The 26,821-nt window shown below is 42.9% G+C and overlaps 1 long non-coding RNA gene across 3 annotated transcripts in view; it reads right to left on the bottom strand.

Annotated features, from left to right (window-relative positions):
- The window catches only part of LOC309367314, a 41,564-nt gene extending 17,730 nt beyond the window's left edge, over positions 1 to 23,834 (bottom strand). Inside the window, exons 1-3 of one of the 3 annotated variants that reach the window (XR_014167026.1) lie at positions 23,749 to 23,784; positions 20,290 to 20,334; positions 15,812 to 15,991 (exon numbers count right to left, since the gene is read on the bottom strand). This is a non-coding gene — a long non-coding RNA (uncharacterized lncRNA). Of the gene's footprint in view, positions 1 to 15,811; positions 15,992 to 20,180; positions 20,335 to 23,748 lie in introns of those variants that run through there. The other 2 variants (XR_014167025.1, XR_014167027.1) reach the window with 2 other exon arrangements.
- Between the last annotated feature and the right edge of the window lie 2,987 nt (positions 23,835 to 26,821).

The raw sequence follows: 26,821 nt of genomic DNA, 5'->3' as shown, positions 1-26,821 counted from the left end.
CTGGGAGAAGAAAGGATGGAAGAAGATTGGAAGAAATTTAAGATTTACTTACAAAAACATTATGAATTATTGGAATGTTAAAAAAGATGCTTAGTTATAAATAATTGGCCATCACTAAAATAGATTAGGAACTGATGACAAGAGAGATTAAGAAAAACAAATTTGCAGGAGAACAATTTTATTGTAACTAAATAAGCGGTTTTAAAATTTGGAAATAAGATGATAATTTGCTGGACAAGATTTATTAATGATGCAAATGGGAGTGGGAGGCGTGAGGAAGTCCAAAGAGGATATGAAATTTTGTCAAACAAAGTAATATTGTTTATTGTTATTGGATGCTTTTTTTTTTCTCTTTTCTGTAAAAACCTTAATAAATATTTATTAAAAAAAATAATAAAAGATGTGAAAAAGAAGAAGAACCACAAAAAGCATACCCCTATGAAGTGCCATATCCCTCAAGAATGGTGGGGGAAAGGCACCTACATCAACTACAGACAGAAAAGAGCTCTTTCCACTTCTCACCTGTTCAGAATGGAATGGTGAGTGGCAAGGATGCCAACTTGAATAAAATATTGGGGTGTGTGTCTGTGGCAGGGACATCCCATCCCATATAATTGATCACAAGACATACACACCATTTGAATGGCAAAGCCCATCAGCTTTAGGGCCTCCCTTCCCCCAGCCCCATCAAAATATTTTTTTTTGGGGGGGGGAAGAGACCTCAGCCCCTAGGAATTGGCTCCTATGTTAGGCGCATGTCCAAACCTGACATTCATTTAAATGTGGACGTGTCTAGGGAGGCATATTCAATGCAGGAGAGGCTGAGCCAATTCAAACCAGACCGGAGCATGACGACCAAACAGTCTTTCATGGATTTTTGAGGGGATATTTACTGAGAGCTTTTACAGGTGCCATATTGACAGGGGGTATTGGTGCTTGCTTGTGAGTGCCTGTTTGGTGACCCTTGCTCTGAGGCCTTCTGTTAACATATCGTTCTTCTGACCAGAGCCAGGTCCCAATTTGAAGGTCCTCTAAGTGCCCTCTGGATTCCCTGTCAGTGGTCCCTGGTACCTTCCCTGATGGTGGGGATAAACAGCCACCATTTACATTTTCCACAATGCCCCAGAATGGTGCTGTAATGGTGTGGGAAAACAAAACGATGACTATACTCAGTTACCAGCTGCTACCTGGCATACCAGACTTTTTTGTTAAGGATAGCAAAGGCTGGTGTCAGCTGGGGGCCTTGTTGTTGCTGAGGAGACCAGCAGCTGCTCCTGACATTTGTTTTACAGGTGAGTAGACAGTGGTTTGTTAGCAGATAGCAATTAGTAACACTGCGCCAAAGATTTTACCCACACACACCCTCCCTCAACCGTTCTCCATCAATTAATGAGAAAAAAAAGAAGTTGCATTTGAAAATGATTAAAGGAAAGAAAACAGCTCAGTGAACTTCTTGGTGGTGCTGGGAAGAGGGGTTTTTTGTGCTTCACCTATTTTTCAAGGCAGTCAGGGAGTGATCTGCAGCCTTTCTGGGTGCTTGCCTTTCTTGAAAACCATGTGGCATCCTCAGGCGGGCTTTCCTATAAGCACAGGAAATCTGGAAGTCTGTCTGCTGTGTGTCTTAAATCTGTTCACTATTAGTCACTATTACCTGTGTGTAAAAAGTCTTTTTACTGTTTAAGGTAAAAGGAGAGACTTCCCTTCGAAACAAAATCAGCAAGCACACCAATCTCAGTTGTCAAGTGTCGCCAGCATCCAATGCTTCAGTGGAAGACATCATGAGGGAACACATTCAATTTTTTTTGTTTTCTTTTTCAGACCAGGAAGCCAGGAAGGCTACAGAGTTCTGGAGAAATATTTATTGAAAAGAAACCACACACACATACCACCCGTGTCCACCATGCAACCATAAAATGGTTTCCCCATGTGGATGAATAGTTTTCTCCTGTGGGTTGCTGCTTTGTATTGTTTTTAATTTTGTCTCCTGCTATTCTCTGAGTTCCCTTTAACTGCTTTCTAGTCGTTTTTATTGTATTTTGAACATCTTCTTGAGACATGTATGTGGCAGGCAATAAGTAAGTAAGTAAGTAAGGTAAACTCGACCCCACACCCTCCAACATTCAATTAACTCTAAAGTGCTCTGACAATGAGGTGGAAAAGCAGAAACCCCTTTTAGGGGTGAAGAACTCTTTTGAGAAATTGGAGTACAGGTTTTAGCCCAGTGATAGCTATTATCATCACCAACTGACTATTTTTTTATTTTTACAAGCTATACAGTACTCAGGCTATTTTTAAACCTAATAGCTTGATGTACGAACCCTGACTCAACCTCCCTTGTCCTCGCCGCCCCCAATTGCTTATTTGGCAATAAGGACTGCATGGAGTCCAAAGAACAAGGAGAATCAGGATGATTCATTGGTCTCTCCCCCCCCCCCCAAAAAAGTAAAAGCATTATGTCAATCCCTCTACCCTGTGCCAAATCAGGGTCTCCACAAAGTCACAGAGCATTCTGCCACTCTGTTTTTAACCACTCTGCTTGGTTAAAGTTTTTTAAAATAAATAAATAAATAAATCCCAATTGCTCAAGCAAAAATCAGACACCCGGAGCTCTTTAGAACCCTGCAGGTGGTGTTCTAGACAGAGACATTTTAAGCCTGAACACCCCTAGAATCCCCTTTCAGACATCCCCTCTTGATGCGAGGATGTCTGAAATGAAGCCATCTAGTGTGTGGACATTGGAGGGAAGGCTTGCTAATTCACCTCTTCTCCTCCCTACATTCAGGGCACACACTTTTAGGTGATGACTGAATCAGACTAGTTCAGGGTCCCTTCGCCTAACTCAGTCAATGTGCTGGTCAGCTCTCACTGGAGACAAAACAAAAACGGTTCACATTGAACCGCATTGACTTTCTGCAAAGGCCCTTTTCAACTACCCAGGACAAATGTGTGTGGGTCAAAAGTGGGGTTGGGGAGAAATGCTGCACCAAATGGTTTGTGTGAAAGGCGCTGACACCACAGATCCAAAAAGTTAATGGAACAATTTTAAATATGCTGCTCCAACTCAACTTGCTAATCTACATTTAACTAATCCTCCCACTTTATAATGTGACTAAAAATGGCATTCTCTCCCTCACTTGTCGCAAAGGTTTAACAGGAGAGCCACTGAAATGAGAAATAATAATAATGCTCAGCTTCATTATTTTTTCAAAACCTATGTGCTGTGCATTGACAAGTGCAAAGGGTTATAAATAATTGAAGCGGAATCTGCATTGTTAAGCTAAATGTCACCCTACACGTTTGCTCACTTCCTTACTAATTCATCAGATTTGAGAAATTCGCATGGGGGTCTTTAATATGACTTGGATTGACAAAGTCCTACTGAAGTAATATTTTACCGAGCCAAGAGGGGGAAAGGAGTGTGGCGAAAGAACCAGAGTGGATTATTTTTTCATCTAAAGCAAATCCTAGTTTTGCTATTCTCTAGAGTAATCTTTCTGTAGGCATCATCATGTGACTTTTAGGCCAAACACTGAATGGGCATATGTAAGTCACAGAAAGGCCACTGTATCATGACATGGAGGAGTAATTAAAAATAAACAAATACATGCATTAATTGATTTTTGGACTATTGAGGAGATAAAAGGAACGGGCAGTGTCTGTATTGTTGGGCCTACTCTGATCCCATACCCTCCAACATTTCTCTGATGAAAATAGGGACATCCCTTTCCATAAGGAGAATTTTACTATTTACACCCCACACATCTGACTGGTTGCCCCAGCCACTCTGAGCAGCTTCCAACATCTATAAAAACATAATAAAACATTAAACATTAAAAAGCTTCCTTATACAGGGCTACCTTCAGATAGCTTGGGCACTGGCTAATTCAATTACCCTCCAACATTTCTCCAATGAAAATAGGGACATCCTAAGGAAAAGTGGGACATTCTGGGATTAAATCAGAAACCGGGACAGCTTCTCTAAATCAGGAACTGTGCCTGGAAAATAGGGACACTTGGAGGGTCTGAGATACTAATCTGAGGATTGGAGTGATCTCTTCTACTCCAATTGTCAGATTGTAAATTAAAACAGTATCACCTAAAAATAAGTGGTTTTTTTATATTGGTCATGTATTGGCTCAGATAGTATGATATCAATGTGTGTGTGTGTTTGTGTTTGTGTGTGGAATATAATGTGCTTCCTGAACTATTCCCTCAAGAGGAATGTTGCTCTTTCGCCAATGCAATAACCTCTATATGATAAATACACAAAGTCACTCTCTTTCCTTAAAAGTCAGGCTGTATGAAAATATTTTTGCCACCATTTGGTTAATGCTTAGTGAACAACCTTAGGCCCTGTAAAGTTATTTAGGAGCCAGATCTGGCAATGGCCAGCACTGCGTTAAATTTACAACAAGGATTTAAGATGCTGATCCAATATAAGAAACGTGGACTTTACCATCTCCACCTAGAATAAATCATAGAATCTCTGACAGCACAGAACCTTAAAAATGGATCTTTCTAAGGAGAAGCTCTCACATCTTCCTCTTCTTGAAGGCATTCTTTCTGGGACCAAATAATCATGTACCCCTTATTACTTTGCTTTCCTCTGTTCTGTGTGATTGATCCCTGGCTACCCTTGAACATATTTCATTTCCTGATGCTACCTGGAGCCTCTGTGCGAAAAGCACACCCAGCGCTTCAATTCTTGACCAGCTGTACTGGACTACAATTCCCATCATCCCTGGCCATTGGACATGTTGGCTGAGAATGATTTGCATTGGAGTGCAACAAAATCAGAAGGTCCATAGGTTTTCCACTTTTGTTCTAGGGTAGGTGCATGCATTTTTAACTCTAACATGCATTAAATAAATGAAGGCATACCTCTGAGTAAACTGTATGGGATTCTCATGCTGCGAGTCTTTCCTCCTGACCATTAGGTCCAGTCGTGACCGACTCTGGGGTTGTGCGCTCATCTCACTCTATAGGCCGAGGGAGCCGCCATTTGTCCGCAGATAGCTTCCGGGTCATGTGGCCAGCATGACTAAGCCGCTTCTGGTGAACCAGAGAAGCACACGGAAACGCCGTTTACCTTCCCGCCGGAGCGGTACCTATTTATCTACTTGCACTTTGATGTGCTTTCGAACTGCTAGGTTGGCAGGAGCAGGGACCGAACAACAGGAGCTCACCCCGTTGCGGGGATTCGAACCGCCGACCTTCTGATCAGCAAGTCCTAGGCTCTGTGGTTTAACCCACAGCACCACCCGCGCCCCTCTTTCCTCCTTTATTTGCTTTAAAACAAACAAACAAAAAACACCTTAGTATTAAGTAGCATCATCCAATCCAGAAGCAGACTTTAAAGCTATAACGCCTGCCACGCTATTAAACTGCCCCTTGTGTAGTGCAAAAGAAAACTGAATGTTCCCCGTTTCTTTCAGCCCAAGGTGACCAACATACATCAGCTGCTTTGATGTGAAAAGGAAAGCTGTAATATGTTTGCAGAGAATTTATGAGCTCAAAGGACTGTAAATTATCACAATCCTAGTGGGTTTCAGGCCCGTATTGCCCAATGTACAAAAAGGAAGAAGGTAAAATATAATGGGTCCCCATATTTTAAGCCTGTATACAACTAACATCTCACATAGCAAAAACTTTAATGTCATTTCCTATCTCAGTCAACAATCCGATACAACATTTTTTCCAAAACTTTCTGGGCACCTATTAGGGTTTTCAACTTGTATCTGAATTTCTTAAACTCTTTGTGCTTTTGTGGGTTGCTAAGTCATTACAAAATAGCAAAATTAACGGTATTTTAAAGGTATATGCAAGGTACACCAAAGAGAAATAGCAACAACAGCCAGGAAGAATATGATTTTTTAAAACAGTTTCAAATTCTGCACAGTCCTATGCATGCCTACTCAAAGGTGAATCCCGCTGAGTTCAGTGGGACTTATTTCCTGTTGTGTCTGTAGGAACACAGCTTTTAATCCTGAGAATTTTGCAAATAACACATCCCTTCCCTTTTCTGCATGCCTTTACTGATAGTTCTTCTTTCCTTCCAACAGCTAACTCAGACTGTAAGCGCCAACAGGCATGTAGTCAAAACAAGGCTGCTGAGAAACAAGAGTGAGGGGTCAGCATAGCTGCAGGAGGATAAGGTTTCCAAAGTTTGCTGGGGTAACAAAAAATATTAAAGGGGGAAAAAATCTTAAGGGGATAGCAAAATAAAACAAAAACACCCCCTCCTGAAGTGGGCAGTATGTTCATTAATTACAATCTGAAAACATATGTTGGAGGGGAAATGGAATGGAATATTCTGAAAAAGAGTGTGGTTGGTTGGTTGGTTGGTTGGTTGTCTGGCTGGAATACTAAACCAGAGTCTCCCATACTGCACCATTCCTAAAATAAAATAAAAACCCTGTGCTTTAGTCTAGTAGTTATTTCCCCAAGCCACAGAAGAACCTGTAAGTTAACTGCTGTTTTTCAGAGAGAGAGAGCGAGCGCACACAAGCTAAGAGGAAAAGCAAGCCGATTTCCCGTCGCAAGTGCAAGTCCCATCTGAAACATGCTTCAGTACGTTTCAAGCTTCATAACATAATGCTGCCTCAGACATATGAGCAAAACACTCTATTAACAGTTTTGCGAAATGGAGTGCTGAGCTAGGCTGCGATCTACACTTACTCATTTACTTGTATTTCTAAACATTTCAAATTCAAGTGCTCAGGTCCAGACCTTTCTGGTCTCTGAGACAGCAAAAAGTTCTGAAGCATGAAATGACTTGGTTGCAAGGCTGCAATTTTTGCTGAAATGTCATTTATTCTTACATGGTACAAGAACCTACAAGCTATTGATTTATTTGGTGTCCTCTTTAAGAAAATTTTAGCTTGAACGGCATGTTTAATGGGTTCATATTTTGTTTCGCATTTCGGCTGCCCCATATTTCTTCAGCCGCACGGCAGCTCACGGGGACTGCAGAGCTCAGGCAAACAGTTACTGTCAGGATGTGTGTATTCCCTACTCCCCCGCCCCCCCCCGATAAAAGTTGCTCATCTTAGCAAAATGACTTCTGCTTCCTTAAACCATCTTTAGCCATTTCCCCCAAGTAGGAGCCTCTAAATTCTTCCTGCAAATTGTTTTCTTTGAAAGACAAAATTCAGTAGTGAATCCATCCATGTCCCCTACTACAGGCTTCCTCACCCTCGGCCCTCCAGATGTTTTTGGCCTACAACTCCCATGACCCCTAGCTAGCAGGACTAGTGGCCAGGGATGCTGGGAATTGTAGTCTCAAAACATCTGGAGGGCCGAGGTTGAGAAAGCCTGCCCTACTGCATAGCTCAGAGGTGGGGGAGAATCCTTTTTAGCCCAATGGTGATCACATTGCCTCCTGGCAACTTTCCGAGGGGCATATGCCAGTGGTAAAGGTAAAGGTACCCCTGACCATTAGTTCCAGTCACGGACGACTCTGGGGTTGCGGCGCTCATCACTCTCTATAGGTCGAGGGAGCTGGTGTTTGTCCGCAGACAGCTTCCGAGTCATGTGGCCAGCATGACTAAGCCACTTCTGGTGAACCAGAGCAGCGCAAGGAAATGACCTATTTATTTACTTGCACTTGACGTGTTTTTGAACTGGTAGGTGGGCTGGAGCTGGGACCGAGCAGCGGGAGCTCACCCTGTCGCAGGGATTCGAACCGCCAACCTTCTGATTGGCAAGCCCTAGGCTCTTTGGTTTAGACCACAGCGCCACCCGCGTCCCATATGCCAGTGGTAGCCAAATCCAAATCCTAAGGTGGGCAAAAAACTGAATTTTATATTTGTACAGTAGGCTATTTTCTACACACCATCTAGGCCAGTTTTTGCCCCAAACTTTGGTCTCCAGCTGTTTTGAACTGCAGTTCCCATAATACCTGACCACCTATCTTGCTAGCTAGGGATGATGGGCATTATAGTCCAAAACAAGAAGAGACCCAAGTTTGGGAAACACTGGCCCATATGGTATGTAGAAATGAATACAAAATTCATTTTTCTGCTCACCTTTGGATTTGACTACCACTGCTTAGCTTCAGCAGGCCTTGAGTGCCTTCAGATAATACGCTGGGGCTGACATGTTGGTGACTTGGCAGCCTCTGTGTTTCAACTACCACATTGCAACACCCTCTGATAAGGGTGGTGGTACCCTCCTTCTCCACCCACTCCTTGATCATCACTCAACAATGAAATTATTCTTATTCTTATTCTTATTCTTATTCTTATTCTTATTCTTATTATTTATTACTAACTGCCCATCTGGCCAGGCCTCGCCAGCCACTCTGGGTGGCTCCCAACAGAATATTAAAAACACAACATTCTTTCACCTTTGGTGGACATGACCAAGGATTAAGGTTTTCTGGGAAATGATCTACTTAAGTACACTTTCCCTAAGAAACCAGAGGCCTTTCTTCTGGGCATGGTTGGCCAATTGGTGTCAAAGAAGGATAGAACTTTCTTTATGTATGCTACAACAGCAGCAAGAATACTCATCGCAAAGTACTGGAAGACGCAAGATCTACCCACCGTGGAAGAATGGCAGATGAAGGTGAAAGACTATATGGGACTGGCAGAGATGACGAGCAGAATCCGGGACCAGAGAAGAGATACGGCGGAAGAGGATTGGGGAAAATTTAAAGAATATTTAAAGAAACACTGTAAAATTAATGAATGTTAGAAAGACGCTGGATTATAAACTAAGGGGTTAATTGCGGCAAGGGAAAATTTAAAGAAATTAAATAATACTAAAATTAGGTTAAAAGTAAGGGAAGAATTTGCTGACAATCTAATTAGAAACTAGAATACAGAAAGGGGAGGTATAAGGAAGTCGGGAAAGTAAGTTACAAGAAAGGAAAATCTGAACTTATACGTGTTTTATGTTTGCATTTTTCTTCTATATTTCTTTACTTCGTTTTTTTTCTTTTGTTGGTTATTGTGTATAAATTTGTGAAAATTTGTGAAAATTTGAATAAAAATTTATATATATAAAAAACAGAATATTAAAAACACAATAAGAAACCAAACATTAAAAAATTCCCTAAACAGGGCTGCCTTCAGATGTCTTCTAAAAGTCAGATAGTTGTTGATTTCCTTGACATCTGATGGGAGGGCGTTCCCCAGGGCAGGTACCACTACCGAGAAGGCCCTCTGCCTGGTTCCCTGTAGCCTCACTTCTCGCAGTGAAGGAACCACCAGAAGGCCCTCGGAGCTGGACCTCATTGTCCAGGCTGAATGATAGGGGTGGAGATGCTCCTTCAGGTATACTTTCAAAACGTCTCTTTAATTCCAACAAATCACTTTTCAAGATGCCACTGACTTTACCAGCTACATGCATCAACTTATTGAATAAAGTGCTTTCAGAGTTATGTTTTTTTTCTGGAGGCAAAGTGATGCAAGGCATTCAGGGATGTAAAGCAGCAAAGGTCTAATCAATAGGACACTTTTGTTGCTGACAACCATTGTGAAAAAATGATCGGTGCTAGTTCTCTTTTACCAGAGAAAGCAAATAACCTGAGTGGCATGCTTCCTCAATGCATTCCAAGTATTTATGGGTTACTTAGAAAGAGAGAAAGAATCCATAAACAAGGCCAGAACAAAAAATAAAATAAAATGCAATTTTATTGATATCCATCTGATTTATGTTTACAGCATATGCTGTAACCCCATTTGTCAGAGAAACCATCATGAATACTAAGTTGGAGTTACTGAGTCAAAACCCAAACACCCTGCATTTTCATAGAGAGACCTTCTTGGAAGAAGAAATTTCACCATGGCACTTTAGCCCAAAAGTTTTGGTATATATTTTCCTGTGTGCATGGAAGTTTGTCTAGTGTCAAGGAAGCTTCGCGTAGACCGTTCTCACTGTTTGCTTACTAAGATCTAAGCTTAAAAGAAATATTTTTGTTTTTTGCCAGGAAGATCAATGACACTAGTTCTTTCTGAAAATACAAAGTGGGACCAGGTTTATGCATAAGCTCAGCAAAATGTAGCTCTAAACCAAGTCTTGAAATCAGGGCTGTCTTACGCATATGTGGCGCCGGGGTGCAAAGATCCACCTGGCGCCCCCCTCCCAGGTTGCCCTAGGTGCACCCTCCCAGTCCTAGGTGCACAGGAGGGTGGAGCTGGCTGGCTGCCTCAGCATCTCGCTGGCTCGGTCGCCCCTGAACTCATGGCGCAGAGCTGCCCGCAGCAGAAGAGCCCACCGTGGCGCTCCAACCAATGGACGGGCTCTTCCTCAGATTCAAATCTCGGGGCCCGGACTCTCGGCCTGGTGCTCCTGAGAGCCCGGCACCCGGGTGCCTCACACCCCTAGCACCTATGGGTAAGACGGCCCTGCTTGAAGTTACAGAGATGTTGGCAAATCCAACCACCTATGTGGTCATATTTAGTTCTCCATTTACTGTGCAAGCCAAATCCTGGATCTACTGTGCTATTGGTGATAGGTTACGATGCACCTGCCTCTGCACCTTGAAGCCCGTGATGGCTAAAATATACTCTGCTAGCACAAAACGCATTTAACAGGCAGAAGTCTATCCATGTGCACAGAGCTGCCATCAGATGGGCAGAAGGGGTAGGGTTTAGAGGAGGTCTAAGGCTACCAGTTGTCTAAAACCACAGAGCCTAGGGCTTGCCGGTCAGAAGGTCTGCAGTTCGAATCCCCATGACAGGGTGAGCTACCATTGTTCGGTCCCAGCTCCCAGCCTAGCAGTTCGAAAGCATGTCAAAGTGCAAGTAGATACTGTAAATAGGTACTGCTCCAGCAGGAAGGTAAATGGCATTTCCGTGTGCTGCTCTGGTTTTAGCAGAAGCGGCTTAGTCATTGTGGCCACATGACCCGTAAACTGTCTGCGGACAAACGCCAGCTCCCTCGGCCAGTACAGCAAGATGAGTGCTGCAACCCCAGAGTCGTTCGTGACTGGACTTAACTGTCAGGGGTTCTTCACCTTTACCTAAGGCTAGCAGGGGGCACACTCTCTTAGTTTCAAAAAGAGTAATTCAGACATTTTTTGAAGGAAGAGCACAAAACACAGACATAGCCCAAATGCCCTTTCTCCACGTCCAGATTATGTCATTCCCAAGTGTGATGCCTTTACAGAATAAAACACAATTGGCTGTTATTTGTATGTTTTACTTGGAAGTAATGCCCTTGAAATAAATGAGGATTCTTTTCTGTCCTACTGAGAAAAGATTGTGATATTGCATTCCCAGCACCCCCTTTCTGGTTTCCCTTGTCCTCCATGGTCTTTGACACCAGAATGTGTGTTTTTGAGGTCTCACCCTATTCCTGTAACTGTGACTGTTCTCGACACTGACTTTTAATTTTTCCCCAGTCCAAGGTACAAGAATAAGGATGTACAAATTAGGACCTTTTCTTTTCTGAACAATTCCACATATTCTATGATCCACTACTGAGCCAAGTCCTAAATTGAAACATCAACATTCCATATAGGACTGCTAGAAAACCTCTCCCCTCCCCAAAGCCCATGGATACAAACGAGTCAATTTTCAGGAACTGCTAGCATCTGTATGTTCCAACTGATCTCATCAAGAATTTCTAATTCCCAGAGGTTATGAAAATCACGCATCTTCAATTAAATTGACGAGGTAAACATTTCAGAGTGACACAGAGCACATTCTCTGAGTGAACTCCTTGTTGTTATGGTGCTTCGACTGAGAGAAATGGAATAAGTGTGCAATATGCCTTTCTTCCTACCAAATGGTACAATGCCTCCCCCCTACCCAACAACAAAATGCACCAAACTCAGTTTTGGAATCTAGCTAGAAGAATGTTTCTTTTATAACGTTAGGATATCAAGAGGCATTTTATTTCATTTCTGCATTTTGAGACAATGCATACTTGTTGTTTCAGGGCAATATGTCTCGGAGGCTCCAAAAATGCTCATCAGAAAGAAAGACAGCCACCTGGCTGATCTGAATTTCCCTTTTGAATCAGGTTCTACAATGTTGGAGTAACATTCAACTTCTGTCCATTTCCCCAAGCAGAAAGAAAGGACTACAATCTGTGCAAAGTGGGACTTAATTAAAGAGAAGAGCAAAACCACAAAGCCACCACTTCTGCCCCTGTCAATTGAAGTTTTGAAAATGGGAGTTTTGGAGTGCCCTGTTGCACTTGATCTTTTGCCAGCGGCGCAGCTTGCAGAGATGGTACAAGAGCAGGACCGTCATGCTGCCCTATTTCAGACCTACTGTGGTTTAAAAAGAGTCTGGACTACAAGTAGTGATGAACTCAGAAATGGTCATTCTGGAGCCCCCACGGGCAAATTGGAGTAATGGAAGTGTGCGGAAAGCATTTGTGCAAGAAGGTCTCTCCTCCTTCCGGAGGGGAGGTACTGTGAGTGGGAGACGATTCCCGCGTCATGCAGGGCTCGGGTGGCGGTTAGGCATTGGAATGTGTTGATGGTGTTTGGAAGGGCAAGGTGTGACCATCGCCTACCCCTTCAATTTTGGGTATTCTGTTAAAGGAATCCGGTGGTCGTGGATCCTGTCCGATGCCTGTGCGGCTGGGGGCCATGGCACGACCTTCGGTGACATCAGGGGAGAGCTTATAGTTGTATTGGCATCAACAGGCTCCCCCGACTGGTGGTTAACCCCTCATCAGACTCACCCCTCTCCAAGTGGGTGGAGTCAAATCTTCCGTGGTCCAGTGCCTAAGCCAATACCTTCTCACATGCTGTAATCAATAAAGTTGTGGCCTTTTCTTGCCCATTAACCTTATATACCATGTCCACCTGTCTTTATTCCCCAAGTGGGGATCGGGTCCTCAAATCACAAGCTCTGGACGTAATCCAAGAGTGCATAAACCATTTCTCCCATTTTGGTCTGCTTCCTGAACTCAGCAGAATCTCAAAACTTTTCCAGCCCAGAATATATTTGGGAGAAGGTGAGAAATGGAGTTTGCAGCATTTTCGTCCTCTCTATGCCCTCTCAGAGGTTGGGCTACCTCAGACCTCCAGGACTGACATGAATTTTCCATTATGAGCATCTTGCAGACAGTGTTGCAACATTTACTTTGATGGCCATTTTCTATTGATGTGCCAGAATACCTCCTCAGATAAAAGTTCTCATACCCAAGGCTCCCTAGAAGAAATGCCAAGCCTATTTTACAGTTGCATACTCAAACTTTAGACCTTTCCTACCCAGCTGTAAATGCCAGGCACGTTCTCCATCCTGTTCTTCTTGCGTTTTGTTTTCTATTTTGGCACATTGACATATTCCATTTTGTCATGGGCTTCTGAGTACATATTTGAAAATACCAAGTGCCTAGTTAATGCCCTGCAAAATTTCCACTCGCAACTCTGCGTCACCAGCTGGACTTCTGAAGCAGGGCCAGGGGCTGAGTCAAGGGTTGGCATTATTGGACAGCATCCAAGACCCGTTCCTCTACGGGTGTGTGTGTCCATTGGCAATCCCTGAACCCTGCAGGCCTGATGTTCATTTTCCTTCTTATTGCTGCTTCTTTGCCTGCCCTCCTAAGTGAATGAGAAAGTGCAAGAGAAAGAAAAAAGCAGAGCTGTTGCTACTGCTGCTCATCTCTCTCCCTGGACAGTGAGTCTCACTGGGCCCAGAGGGAGAGGAAAGGCTATTGAGCAGTAGTGGAAGAAGGAGATGATGGAGCCACTGACAAAGACCTCCTGAAACCTGGAGTGGATGTGGGGTGGGGAATGAACATAGCTGGAGAGGGGACCCCCCATTCTGAACTAATGGAGAACCAGTGTGGTGTAGTGGTTAAGAGTGATAGACTCTTAATCTGAGGAACCGGGTTCTCGTCTCAGCTCTTCCACATGCAGCTGCTGGGTGACCTTGGGCTAGTCATACTTCTCTGAAGTCTCTCAGCCCCACTCACCCCACAGAGTGTTTGTTGTGGGGGAGGAAGGGAAAGGAGAATGTTAGCCGATTTGAGACTCCTCCGGGTAGTGATAAAGCGGGATATCAAATCCAAACTACTACTACTACTACTACTCTTCTTCTTCTTCTTCTTCTTCTTCTTCTTCTTCTTCTTCTTCTTCTTCTTCTTCTTCTTCTTCTTCTTCTTCATGGATAGGGATAGCATGAGGATACAGAAATCAGTAAGAAACACTACCCACTGCCAGGAGGTCCTACACATGAGTAGGAATCCGGTAGAGACACATGCCTGACTGGCATGTTCTCTCCCTCCTGGTCGGTCGGGAGATTTAAAAGCTTTCTCCAGCCCGAACATCACAGCGACTGATACCAAGAGACAACAGCACACTTCAGAATCAGCAGAGTACAGACAGTCAGCATACAGTCTCAGTAGCGCAGCTTTATGGCTAAAGGTAAAGGTAAGGGTACCCCTGCCCGTACGGGCCAGTCTTGACAGACTCTGGGGTTGTGCGCCCATCTCACTTAAGAGGCCAGGGGCCAGCGCTGTCCGGAGACACTTCCGGGTCACATGGCCAGTGTGACATCGCTGCTCTGGCGAGCCAGAGCTGCACACGGAAACGCCGTTTACCTTCCCACTGGTAAGCGGTCCCTATTTATCTACTTGCACCCGGAGGTGCTTTCGAACTGCTAGGTTGGCAGGCGCTGGGACCGAGCAGCGGGAGCGCACCCCGCAGCAGGGATTCGAACCGCCGACCTTTCGATCAGCAAGTCCTAGGCGCTGAGGCTTTAACCCATAGTTTATGGCTAAACTATGTTTATTTACATATACACACGTGGAGCATCGTAACTGAGCTCCTTCCTCTTCAGCATCAGACAGCAAAGAGAGAAAGAACAAAAGGACAAATGTCCTATATCATGGAAACAGAGTAATAAAAACATCCTGTCTCCGTCACTTCCTACAATGCGGAATGAAAACATACACCGTCATGTGATAAAAACAATCCCATGACTGCAACGTGGGGAATGAATCCTAACATCCACATCCTTAAAGCTACAACAATTCACTTTCCATTTCTCTCTAATTCCAGACTGAGCTGGTCCAGGATCCATTGGGTCCCAAGCTCATCTCACAGCCATAGTGCAACAGCACCAGGCCTGATCTGAGCCTGGTCACCCTGCCCTCCTCCTTTCACTGGGGCTGGCATAACTTGCAGGTGTGGTGGTTTTCCTTCTCCTCTGCAAATCCCTGCTGGCGGTGGGTGGGAGATACGATTGTGCTATGTGTAACTCTCTCCTCGCCGCTCTGAGTCCAACTTTCTGAGAATTGAATTTTTTAAAACATGCTTGCTCTCATGCTTACTCACTTGCTTTTTAATTTGCTCTCTCTCTTTTGTCTCAGCCTGCTCACACAAATAGCCTCTGGTAGTCTAGAGAATATGTCACAAGACAGAATACATCACAGTTACTTTCAAAACCTTGATCAACAAAGGGCATTGGTTCTCTTAATAACGGTGTAGTTAATTGGCTTTTCATCCATTAAGTATGACTTCTCCACGCCCCTCCTTTTTTTCCACAGGGGTCTACAAAATTCAGGTGATCTTGCTGTCCAAGCTCAAAACCGTAGTCACCCCAATCCCCTCCCTTCCATCCAGGGAAGTTCTTCCCCAGTAGATTGTGGAAAAGGTATTGGGGTGCCTTTGCTATAAACCAGCAGGGCTCTTCTTATAAGGCCACACCTGTGGGTGAGTCTGCCATTATAATGGAAAATCAGCAGGGAGGGCAGGAGGCAGGGGGAGAAAGTGGATTCTGTGGCTTATGAATAAAAGAAAATGGTTCAATGGACTGATTTAAAAGTTGACAGGGTAGGAGAGGCAAGTCTGAGGATAGCCCATTCCAAATTAGGGGTAGAAGGATAAGAAAGGACTTACTTTGAAAGCAGTGTACAGGCTGATAATAATTTGTTTGCCAACTGGTAGCTTCCTTTAGTGGGCATGCTGCTACATGAAGAAATGGTTGTCTGTCTCTTTAGCATCTCATCTGGTCATCACATCAGGCATGCATTTTGACCGAACATTTACACAAAACCAGAAATCCAGGGAACCAGAGGACTGTTTAATAACAAACAAAACAAAACAAAGAACCCTTGCCATTTGGGAAAATGCTACAGTTTACCACCTACATCACAGGAACTGTGGCTAGTCATTACCAAGTGGTCAGTTTGTGTTCACCTCTTGTTATGATTTTGGTTTTGCATGCCTTTTAAACAAGGCTCTTGACTTGTAATGTTAGATGGTAAGATTCTGGGTTGCATGGGGCATCATCTCCACTGAATAGAGGTAAAGTAAAGGGTAAAGGGACCCCTGACTGTTAGGTCCAGTCGTGGCCGACTCTGGGGTTGCGGCGCTCATCTCACTTTATTGGCCGAGGGAGCCGGCGTACAGCTTCCGGGTCATGTGGCCAGAATGACTAAGCTGCTTCTGGCGAACCAGAGCAGTGCACGGAAACACCGTTTACCTTCCCGCCAGAGCGGTAGCTATTTATCTACTTGCACTTTGACGTGCTTTTGAACTGCTAGGTTGGCAGGAGCAACAGGAGCTCACCCCGTTGCGGGGATTCGAACTGCCAACCTTCTGATCGGCAAGTCCTAGGCTCTGTGGTTTAACCCACAGCGCCACCCGCGTCCCTGAATAGAGGTAGGAAGCAGAAAAACAAGAACCTCTTAACTTTAGATGCAGTATAAACCAAAAGAGCCAAGGATTAGCAGTAAGCACTTGTTTTACCTGACGGTAAGAATGATGATTGTCGATGCTACATTAACCAAGTTGTGTTGCTATTTCCCCGAGTTTCTGCTCAGTATGGACAACAAGAAAAGCTGCATCAGCAAAACTAACTCTAGAGTAAGCTGTTCAGTCTGAGTTTATTTTTTTCCCTCTTTTTTTTACCTTCAGGCATGACAGATTAAAGAGTTTATCTATAGACATGGGAAGCATATTTCTCCCTTCGTTTCTTTTTCTTTTTTTCTTTCTTTTGCCAGAAGAGTAGCTTTAAGAATAGAATAGAATTGCCAGGGGTGGGAGAGAGAGAGAGAGAGAGAGGGACAGTGAAATTGAAAAAGGCGTGTGCATTCACATAATAACCTTTGGCTGGTTGTTTGTTGCTGCAGCAAACAGAACTCAGCAAACCACCAATTGCACGTTGATATTTCCTGCACCGTTCGCAAAGAGCAAGAGATAGAAAACCACACTGAAAATAAAGTTATATTCTTTCTCTTTTCATCATAGGAATGGGAAGATAATGATATGAAGAGTTAATGTGGCTGACACAAACAGAAGCACAGCACACCCTTCTCCCTCTCCTCCTTCCCTGACACGAGTCAAAGAATTCCTTTACTTATTCTGGGCAACCCATGATACCTTTCCTGGGATGCTGCAACTAAAACAGCTGACATTTGGGTGAGTGTGTGCATACATTTAAAATAGTAGATCTGTGTGCTGAAGACCATATTCCTTATCTCCAGCAAATGTCAATGGAATTAATAGTGTTTTGTTTGCTTATTTATATTTTAATGTGAGATTAAGCAGGTTAGTGCACAGGAAACAGATTTGAAGAAGTTTTTTGTGTGTGTGGTGTGTGTTTTCATATCATGACTGCATCACTGGACGTTTATTGTTTGGTTAGTACCTTCCCATCTGGTGCAACACCAGTAATTTGGGAAAGACCTATGCAGTGATGTTTTTCCAGAAAAAGAGGTGCCCAAACACCTCCCTTGTTCCCTCAGCGCCCACCTGAGAGGTGCAGGAACTGAGTTCCGGTGAGTTCTGGCTGAAAAAAAAGGCCCTGGACCTCTGTGACTGGACTCTGCTTATGCTGATGCTATATTCAATGATTTGTCAAAGCTAACGTCATGGGGAAACAGTGCCCTTAGTCCTTATAATGTGTGTGAGAACTACTTGAAGCAAAGAGAACACGTCTACAGCCCAAACCATGTCGACTCAGAAGTACTTTTTCCTACAAAAGTGGAGTTACGACTAAATCCTATGATGCTATGATTCCATGAGGGTATTCAGATGATATTATTATTATTATTATTATTATTATTATTATTATTATTATTATTAACCCATTCATAATATGATTATGCTATTATGCAGAAATGTTCTTCCTACTAATAGTTAACACTTTTTATTTTATGTTTAAATCTACCAGTAAATCACCATGTGATGAAAGTTTCAGGTAGCTTGATTATCAGTAGAATTAGGAACCATTACCTGAACATTACAGTTGTCTGAATGTCCCTGGCCTGTGCGAGGAACATGGGTGCATGAAGTTGCCTTCTACTGACACAGAGGTACATCTAGATAATATTTTAATGGTCTGACTGGCCATGATGGCCCAGGGTCTCAAGCCAGCATATTTTCAGCCCTATCTAAAATATATTTTTGTTGAAGGTCTTTATACATCGAAAGCATTTGCTATGGCACTGAACTATGGTCCTGCCACTGGCTTCCTACATTGGTTATGAACTGTTGTCTTCACTGGTGACTAGAAGTCAAAGATTACTTAAACTTACGAACAACAAAGCATTTGTAACATAGAATAATAGAATCTTAGAGTTGGAAGGGCCCCAAGGGTCATCTAGTCCAGCCCCTGCAGTGCAGGAATCTCAGCTAAAGGATCCACAAGAGATGGCCATCCAACCTCTGCTTAAAAACCTCCAAGGAAGGAGAGTCCACTACGTCTCGTGGGAATCTGTTCCACTGCTGAACATCTCTTACTGTCAGAAAGTTTTTCCGAATGTTTAGTCGGAATCTCTTTTCTTGCAACTTGAAGCCATTGGTTTGAGTCCTACCCTCCTCCAGAGCAGGAGAAAACAAGCATGCTCCTTCTCCATGTAACAACCCTTGAGATATTTGAAGATGGCTATCCTATCTCCCTCTCACACTCCTCGTTTTCAGGCTAAACAAACTCAGCTCCCTCAAGTGCTCTTCATAAGACTTAGTTTCCAGACCATTGATCATCTTGGTTGCCCTCCTCTGCACATGTTCCAGCTTGTCAAAATCCTTCTTAAATTGTGGTGCCCGGAACTGGACACAGTATCCCAAGCGTGGTCAGACTAAGGCAGAATAAGATAAAGGTAAAGGGACCCTGACCATTAGGTCTAGTCGTGTCCGACTCTGGGGTTGTAGCGCCCATCTCACTTTATTGGCCGAGGGAGCCGGCCTACAGCTTCCGGGTCATGTGGCCAGCATGACTAAGCTGCTTCTGGCAAACCAGAGCAGTGCACGGAAACACCGTTTACTTCCCGCCAGAGCGATAGCTATTTATCTACTTGCACTTTGACGTGCTTTTGAACTGCTAGGTTGGCAGGAGCAGGGACCGAGCAACAGGAGCTCACCCTGTTGCGGGGATTCGAACTGCCAACCTTCTGATTGACAAGTCCTAGGCTCTGTGGTTTAACCCACAGCACCATAGAGTGCCCTAGGCTCTGTGGTTTAACCCACAGCGCCATGGAGTGGTACTATTACTTCCCTTGATCTGGACACTATACTTGCATGATCAGTTGCAGGATGAAGCGGACGGTAGGGAACTTAGATGTACCTAATGAAGTGGATTCTAGTCCACAGAAGTTTATGTAGTTCATATGTAACAGACTACCATGGCTCCCCCTTCGGGAATTCCCAAGTAAGACACACAAATTGCAGAATTGTCACCAGGACAGTTTATTAGTTTAACTCTGGCTTGTGAAGTCTGATATATGTCACGTGTTTCTAAATAGCAGTCAGCAAATTAGAAGGCTGTTGTGGAGTAACCCAATAATCCATCCAACCAGCAAAAGTAATTTAACTAAGATGGAGTGAGGGCTTACTACGGAACAATCTATCACTAATGACTGGAACAGGTGCACAAAGTGTCTTAATAAATCAGTAACCTGAAAAGCACATAAATTACTTTGAAGGTTAATGTATTTTCCCCTTGTTTCCCAAACATCTTGGAGGTATTTTCATGAATATTTCAGACACTGCACAGAAAACCTCTGCGGAATATGCTTGAGGTGCTAGATAAAGGAAGACATAGAAATGATGATGCTTTCCTAAGTGAGGATCATTATGGACCATTGCCTCTGCAGATCTTCCTAGTAGTGAAACCTACTGAACTATAAACTTTAAAGAAGACTGTTGGATTCACATTATTAACTTCGCTTAAAATCGGATTTTTCAGATCCTTTCAATTGGTAGTCTAGAAATATTTTTTTTAAATGATAATCTGCTGAAGTTTAAATGAGGTTCAGCTGAGTACCTTTCTCCCAATCCCCAGTGCAGGAACCAGAATATTCTGAGATTGTCTGCATTCACATGTCTGAATCTTAACATTGGGGGGGTGACACCCTTTCAACATATATATTTACCACTTTCTCAGTCCACTGCATACATCTGATCAAGTACAGTGGTACCTTGGGTTACATACGCTTCAGGTTACATACGTTTCAGGTTACAGACTCCGCTAACCCAGAAATAGTGCTTCAGGTTAAGAACTGTGCTTCAGGATGAGAACAGAAATCGTGCAGCGGTGGTGCAGCGGCAGCAGGAGGTCCCATTAGCTAAAGTGGTGCTTCAGGTTAAGAACAGTTTCAGGTTAAGAACGGACCTCCGGAACGAATTAAGTACTTAACCCGAGGTACCACTGTAGGCTGTTTACTGAAAAATACAACATAACTTACTTAGTTTCTTAGGAGCTGCCTGGGCAAAAATGGACAACCTTGGGATCTGTGTAAGGATGTCCCATACGATGAGCTGCAGAACTGTACACAGGAACATCTGCTTGTGCAATATCATATTTCCAGGATCTGGCCTGGCCCCATCCATCCCAACTGTCCATTGAGAGCCAGTGTGGTGTGGTGGTTAGATTGTTACATTCTATGTTACATTATAATTAGAGTGAACATTTTCATAGGGGCTTGCTGCATTGATGAATAATTTAAACTTATGTCTTCCATATTGAACCTACAGCAGCATTATACGCTATGTGGTAAGCCCAAAATTGTATTGAGGTTTAAATGGAAAAGTGGAGAATTATAGGTTTTTAGCCTCTTTAATAAAAGCCTCTTTTTTGTATTTTTTAAGAAGATCTAAGTTCACACACAAGCAGGAACTCTCCAAATAGATGCCACTGAAGAAGACGGAGTCAAAACACATTTGACAAGCCATTTGCAATGCAGCTTTTGTAATCAATGTGTTTCAAGACTTTGGACACAAACAACTTTGTTCGTGTGAGATAATACACCATGTGTTGCATGTAAATGTTGGAAAGCCACACAAGATTATTCAGCTGTTATTGCAGGGGTCAGCAAACTTTTTCAGCAGAATGCCAGTTCACTGTCCCTCAGACCTTGTGGGGGGGGGGCGGACTATATTTTTTTTGGGGGGGGCGAATGAAAATTCCTATGCCCCACAAATAACCCAGAGATGCATTTTAAATAGAATCATAGAATCATAGAGTTGGAAGAGACCACAAGGGCCATCGAGTCCAACCCCCTGCCAAGCAGGAAACACCATCAGAGCACTCCTGACATATGGTTGTCAAGCCTCTGCTTAAAGACCTCCAAAGAAGGAGACTCCACCACACGGAAACCTACGGAAACCTTGTTACGACTTTTACTGCCTCTAGATAGTCAAGTTTGACCGTCTTCTCGTAAACACATATTCTACTCATGTAAAAACATGCTGATTCCTGGACCGTCTGTGGGCTGGATTTAGAAGGAGCTTGGGCCGGATCCAGCCCCCAGGCCTTAGTTTGCCTACCCATGTATTATTGCATATTCTATTGGCTATCAGCTATAGATTGCATTTTGGTATAGTTTTAAATTCTTGCATATATAGCTTAAAGAAATATATTATGTTCAACTAGACCTTGACTTCACTTGTTTGTCTCAAATCCCCACTCAACCATGAAACTAAGTAGGTGACCTAAAATGGAGGGGGGGACCACGTATGCCACCTTGAGCTCCTGAGACAACGACAACAAAAATAAGAAGTAATGGCCTTCTGGGGAAAAGGGCTATAAAAGCCTTCATGTTTGTGCTGGGATGTTCTTGAGTAACTGGCCTGCTTCTGGTATGTTCTCGTGTGATCTTCAGCTCTGCCCTTTGGTCATCTTCCATACTTCTTGCTTGCCTTCTCGTTCTAGTTACTGCTTGTCTTTTAACTCTGTCTCCTAACTGGTTCCTCAGCTTTGATTTCATGGCTTGTTCCTCAGCTTTAGTTTCCTGCCTCAACTTCTTGCTCCTGGTTTATGACTCCTGAGTTATCTTCTACAGCAGCCCACAAGTCACCTCTGACTGACAGGGGCAGTTTCTGTATAGAGCCAGCGTTTATCATTGAAAAGAACAAAACTCTATTGGAGAATTTGGGTCAAATATGAGGTCAGCAATCATAAGCAGATGAGCTGCGACTGTCTGGCTTTACATATAGTATATATATAAGGCTGCAAGACCAGTCTTATAAGGAGAAATTAGTCCCAATGTCTCTTTTCCATTTTTGCCTCTAGATATAGTTAAAGCCATGGTTTTCCCAGTAGTGATGTATGGAAGTGAGAGCTGGACCATAAAGAAGGCTGATCGCCGAAGAATTGATGCTTTTGAATTATGGTGCTGGAGGAGACTCTTGAGAGTCCCATGGACTGCAAGAAGATCAAACCTATCCATTCTTAAGGAAATTAGCCCTGAGTGCTCACTGGAAGGACAGATCCTGAAGCTGAGGCTCCAATACTTTGGCCACCTCATGAGAAGAGAAGACTCCCTGGAAAAGACCATGATGTTGGGAAAGATTGGGGGCACAAGAAGAAGGGGACGACAGAGGATGAGATGGTTGGACAGTGTTCTCGAAGCTACAAACATGAATCTGACCAAACTGCGGGAGGCAGTGGAAGACAGGAGTGCCTGGCGTGCTCTGGTCCATGGGGTCACAAAGAGTCGGACACAACTAAATGACTAAACAACAACAAGGTTCTGCCTTATTTAGTTTTTAAAATAATAAATATATTTCGCCTAGTAAACTTTTCATCTTATCAGAGGTAGGCATACTCTGGAATTCTGTCGTCCCCAAATATGATGATATATTTAATATTTCTTGAGGGTGCACAAAGTATCCTATGTTAAAAAATATTGGAACAGAGAAAGTCAATTTCCACCCTGCTTTTCACCACTTCTCGAAGTGATATTGTTCGATTATCAATTATTAAGGGACCAAGCTTTAAGAAATTGCACATATATTATATTTGCCAATATATTCCTGAGAGGGATTTGCTTATAACAGAAGACAAAAACGAGGGCTCAGTTTGTGTTTAAACTTATATTACACCAATAAAATACTTATAACAGAGGATACATTACAATTTTCAATATCTATTCTCTTATTGTCATACTGTAGGAAACTTAATAATGGATGAGCAAATTTCTCTTGTTCAGCAGAAAAAAACTTTCCTACTTTTCTAAAGTAAACCAATTTGTTATAGCTGATAACTTTATTGCCTAATACTACATGAAAATACAAGTGGAAGAAGTAGGTAAACCCTCTTCGTCATCTAACTTGTGTTTGAATAGGGAGTTTGCCAATATTCTCAAGGAGTTTACCCTGCCAAATGAACTTCAAAATTTTCTTAAAAGACTCCAGCTCTCTTTGAAGTTATTTGAGTCAGGCCCTAAATTAGTGGGAGGATAAAAGTAAACAATAGGCTCTAAACATAATGAAGCTGTCAATAAAACAATCAGACTAGCCATCCGCAAGAAAAAATAGACATTAAAAGAACATTAAGGTTGTGGTGCAAAAACAATAGACGTGAAAAAGAATTAGTTAAGGGTGACACTTACCATATGTTTTTGCAATGTATTGTCATGCTGAAGTAAATTTTAAAGGTAGTTAAGGAGAAACCCTGTTGTGCCTAGGTGCAAAGTACCATATGTTAATTCTTCTTTTACATCACAATGGGGGTGCCATCTTGTCCTTTGCTTCAGACATGCTGGCCCTGACTGCACCATAGATTTGTATAATGGCTTTATTAAACCCCTATTAAACAGCCCACATTGATTTTGTTAGGCTCCAACACTCTTCCTAAATTTTGAGGGCATGTTAAAAAAAAAGTGAGCGCTTTAAAAGCAAGCCGGTTAAAGATCAATTTGTTTTTCATTCAACTTGTTGCTCCATCTCTTACTGCCTATGGTGATTGTTTGTCTATGTTTAAAATCAAATGGCACAAAGCATGGCTCCATGGAGCCCTCAGGCATAGGAGACAACTCTTAGGGGCTGAGGGGTCTTCGCCCCCCACAGAAAATATTTTAAGGGGCTGCCCCCCAAGGTTGATGGGCATTGCCATTCAAATGGTGTGCGTGCACCGTGTCATATGATTGATTATGTGGGGTGGGGCTTACTTGCCCCCTATATTTTATTCAAGTTAGCACCCCTGCCCTCAGGGTAAGGTAAAGGTAAAGGGACCCCTGACCATTAGGTCCAGTCGTGACTGACTCTGGGGTTGCAGCACTCATCTTGCTTTATTGCCGGAGGGAGCCGATGTACAGCTTCTGGGTCATGTGTCCAGCATGACTAAGCCGCTTCTGGAGAACCAGAGCAGCGCACGGGGACGCCGTTTACCTTCCCGCTGGAGCGGTACCTATTTATCTACTTGCACTTTGACGTGCTTTCAAACTGTTAGGTTGGCAAGAGCAGGGACCAGGCAACGGGAGCTCACCCCGTCGCGGGGATTCGAACCACCGACCTTCTGATCAGCAAGTCCTAGGTTCTGTGGTTTAACCCACAGCGCCAGCCGCGTCCCACCCCCAGGGTAGCTACGAACTAAATGAAGCAACAGCAAAACCATATAAAATCAATGAGGGAGTGGACTACAGATCATGTTTTCCATGTAGAAGGTCCAAGGTCCAAACACTGACATTACTGTTACTGATGGCTCCAGGACAATTGCAGCAGATAGATGAAATCAATCTTACTTTGAATTGCTCACCAAGTGGCCCCCACAGGCTGGAGACAGCAGTCTACAGGGCATTGATCTTAGAGATGAATTTTTTGTGGCCTTGAAAGGCCAGGTAAAAGAAGGACATTTGATCAAGATTATAGGTGCCAATTCTCTGGGTCCCTGGGTACCCAAGCACCCACAAAATTCCTCATGAAGGGGCCAGGCACTCACAAATTTGCTCTCAAGATATGCATTTGTAAATGTATTTTCACCCCAAATACACATTTTAGAATGCATTTTGTTATAGTCAAGAACTGTGCTGGAATATCTGATTTCCCAGTTCTGATTGTCATATTAGTCCTGAAGACAAGGATCATTTTGGCTCCTATCAGAATCCCCACAGATCAAATTCCTCAAACATGCTGTCTAGGAAGTCCATCCTAGCAATACATCTAAAACTTTTGCATCCAAGGTGACTCCTGTTGAGACAAGTTATCATTCACATGCCTGCTATCTGATGGAAGGCCCCTTCAATCTTTGCAGCATTTCAGAATTTTGAACCTTTCTGAGCTGCAGTGGAAATATATTTAAGGACTGCTGTTGTAGGGCTTTTCTTCTTACCCATTTCCTCAGAGGGATCAGTGCATCTTCACACAGTAAATATCTTTCTCAGATGTGAAGACACAAAACTTTTAGCAGAGCTGCCAGAACCAAACATCACCTATTTTCTTTTTATCAATGTGATAACAGACCCTAACAACTCCGTATAGCTTCTGGGTTCTCAAGTGCAGCATAACCTTCTAGCTAGGCATTAAGAATAACAATTGTATGATGTTTGTCTAGCATCTTGTATCCAGTCTGATTAAAAATCATTTGTCTGAATTGAAAATGTGCTTTGTGTTATTGAAGTTTATCTTATTGTATTGTATTTATTAGTTGGTCCCCGCCCCCCCCCCAAAAAAAGCAACTTACCAAAATGATGAGAGCCATTTATAATCATGGGTTTATCTGTCATCATCCCACATTCAACAAAACTACTAGTTGCAAAATGACCCACTGTTATTCTTTTTCTAACTAAATTAAGAATCTAGCCTAGTGGAGGAGGAACTTACAGCTATTCCTTATTAGATAACCACGCCTCTGCATCAATATATTTCATAATAAAATAAATAAAATAATTATTTTAAAACATAAAATAGAATGAATGGGTTGTTTGTGTCCACCACTCCGCTCTTCCACAATAGATTTTCTGCCACACGTCCATTAAAACTCGATATTAAAGCACAGAAACCAGATTCAACCAATGAAGGAGCTTTTTCCCATTTAGCAGTCTTGATTAACACATCACACTGCTCTGTATATATAGAAAAAATTAGTGTTAATAATTTTATTAAAACTATAAACCCTTGGGTTATACTAAATGCAAAAGTTGTGCCCTTTCTTTTATTTTCTAACAAAGATGAAAGAGGAAGCGGCTCTGTAGATCTTTTATTTAAAAATATTAACTACCCCTTAATTTGGACTGGAAGCATCATTAATATTCATTTGTATATAATTGTCTTAATTTTTTGTAATAATGACTTCAGTAACCAACTGTTTGATTGATGGAACTCATGTCTTCTCTGTGAAGGAAATAGGTTGTCTTATAAATTAAAAAAAGGCAAGGAAACTGCCATATATTCATGCATGATATTTTTAGCTGCCCTTAATTACAAGCTAGCTAAATACGCATGCAAACAGTGCTGTGATTGATAGGCTCTTTCTGCTGAAGTGATTGTTTGTCATAAAATGGGAAGGTGTGCAAGTCAACTGTGTTCTAAAATAAATTGGACTGGAATCAGCCGGGTCCTCAAATCACTGCCTGCAAAACTAAATGGCACCAGCAAAGACAAGGACATCTGGGGTAGGATCACACAATGCCATGCCACATACAACCTACTCAATACATTTTGAAGTCTGCTAGTGTCACAGGGGAG

Source organism: Podarcis melisellensis (genome assembly GCF_964234715.1).
Source record: "Podarcis melisellensis genome assembly, chromosome: 3".
Classification (NCBI taxonomy): Eukaryota; Metazoa; Chordata; class Lepidosauria; order Squamata; family Lacertidae; genus Podarcis; species Podarcis melisellensis.
This window is presented reverse-complemented; position numbering and strand designations above follow the sequence as displayed.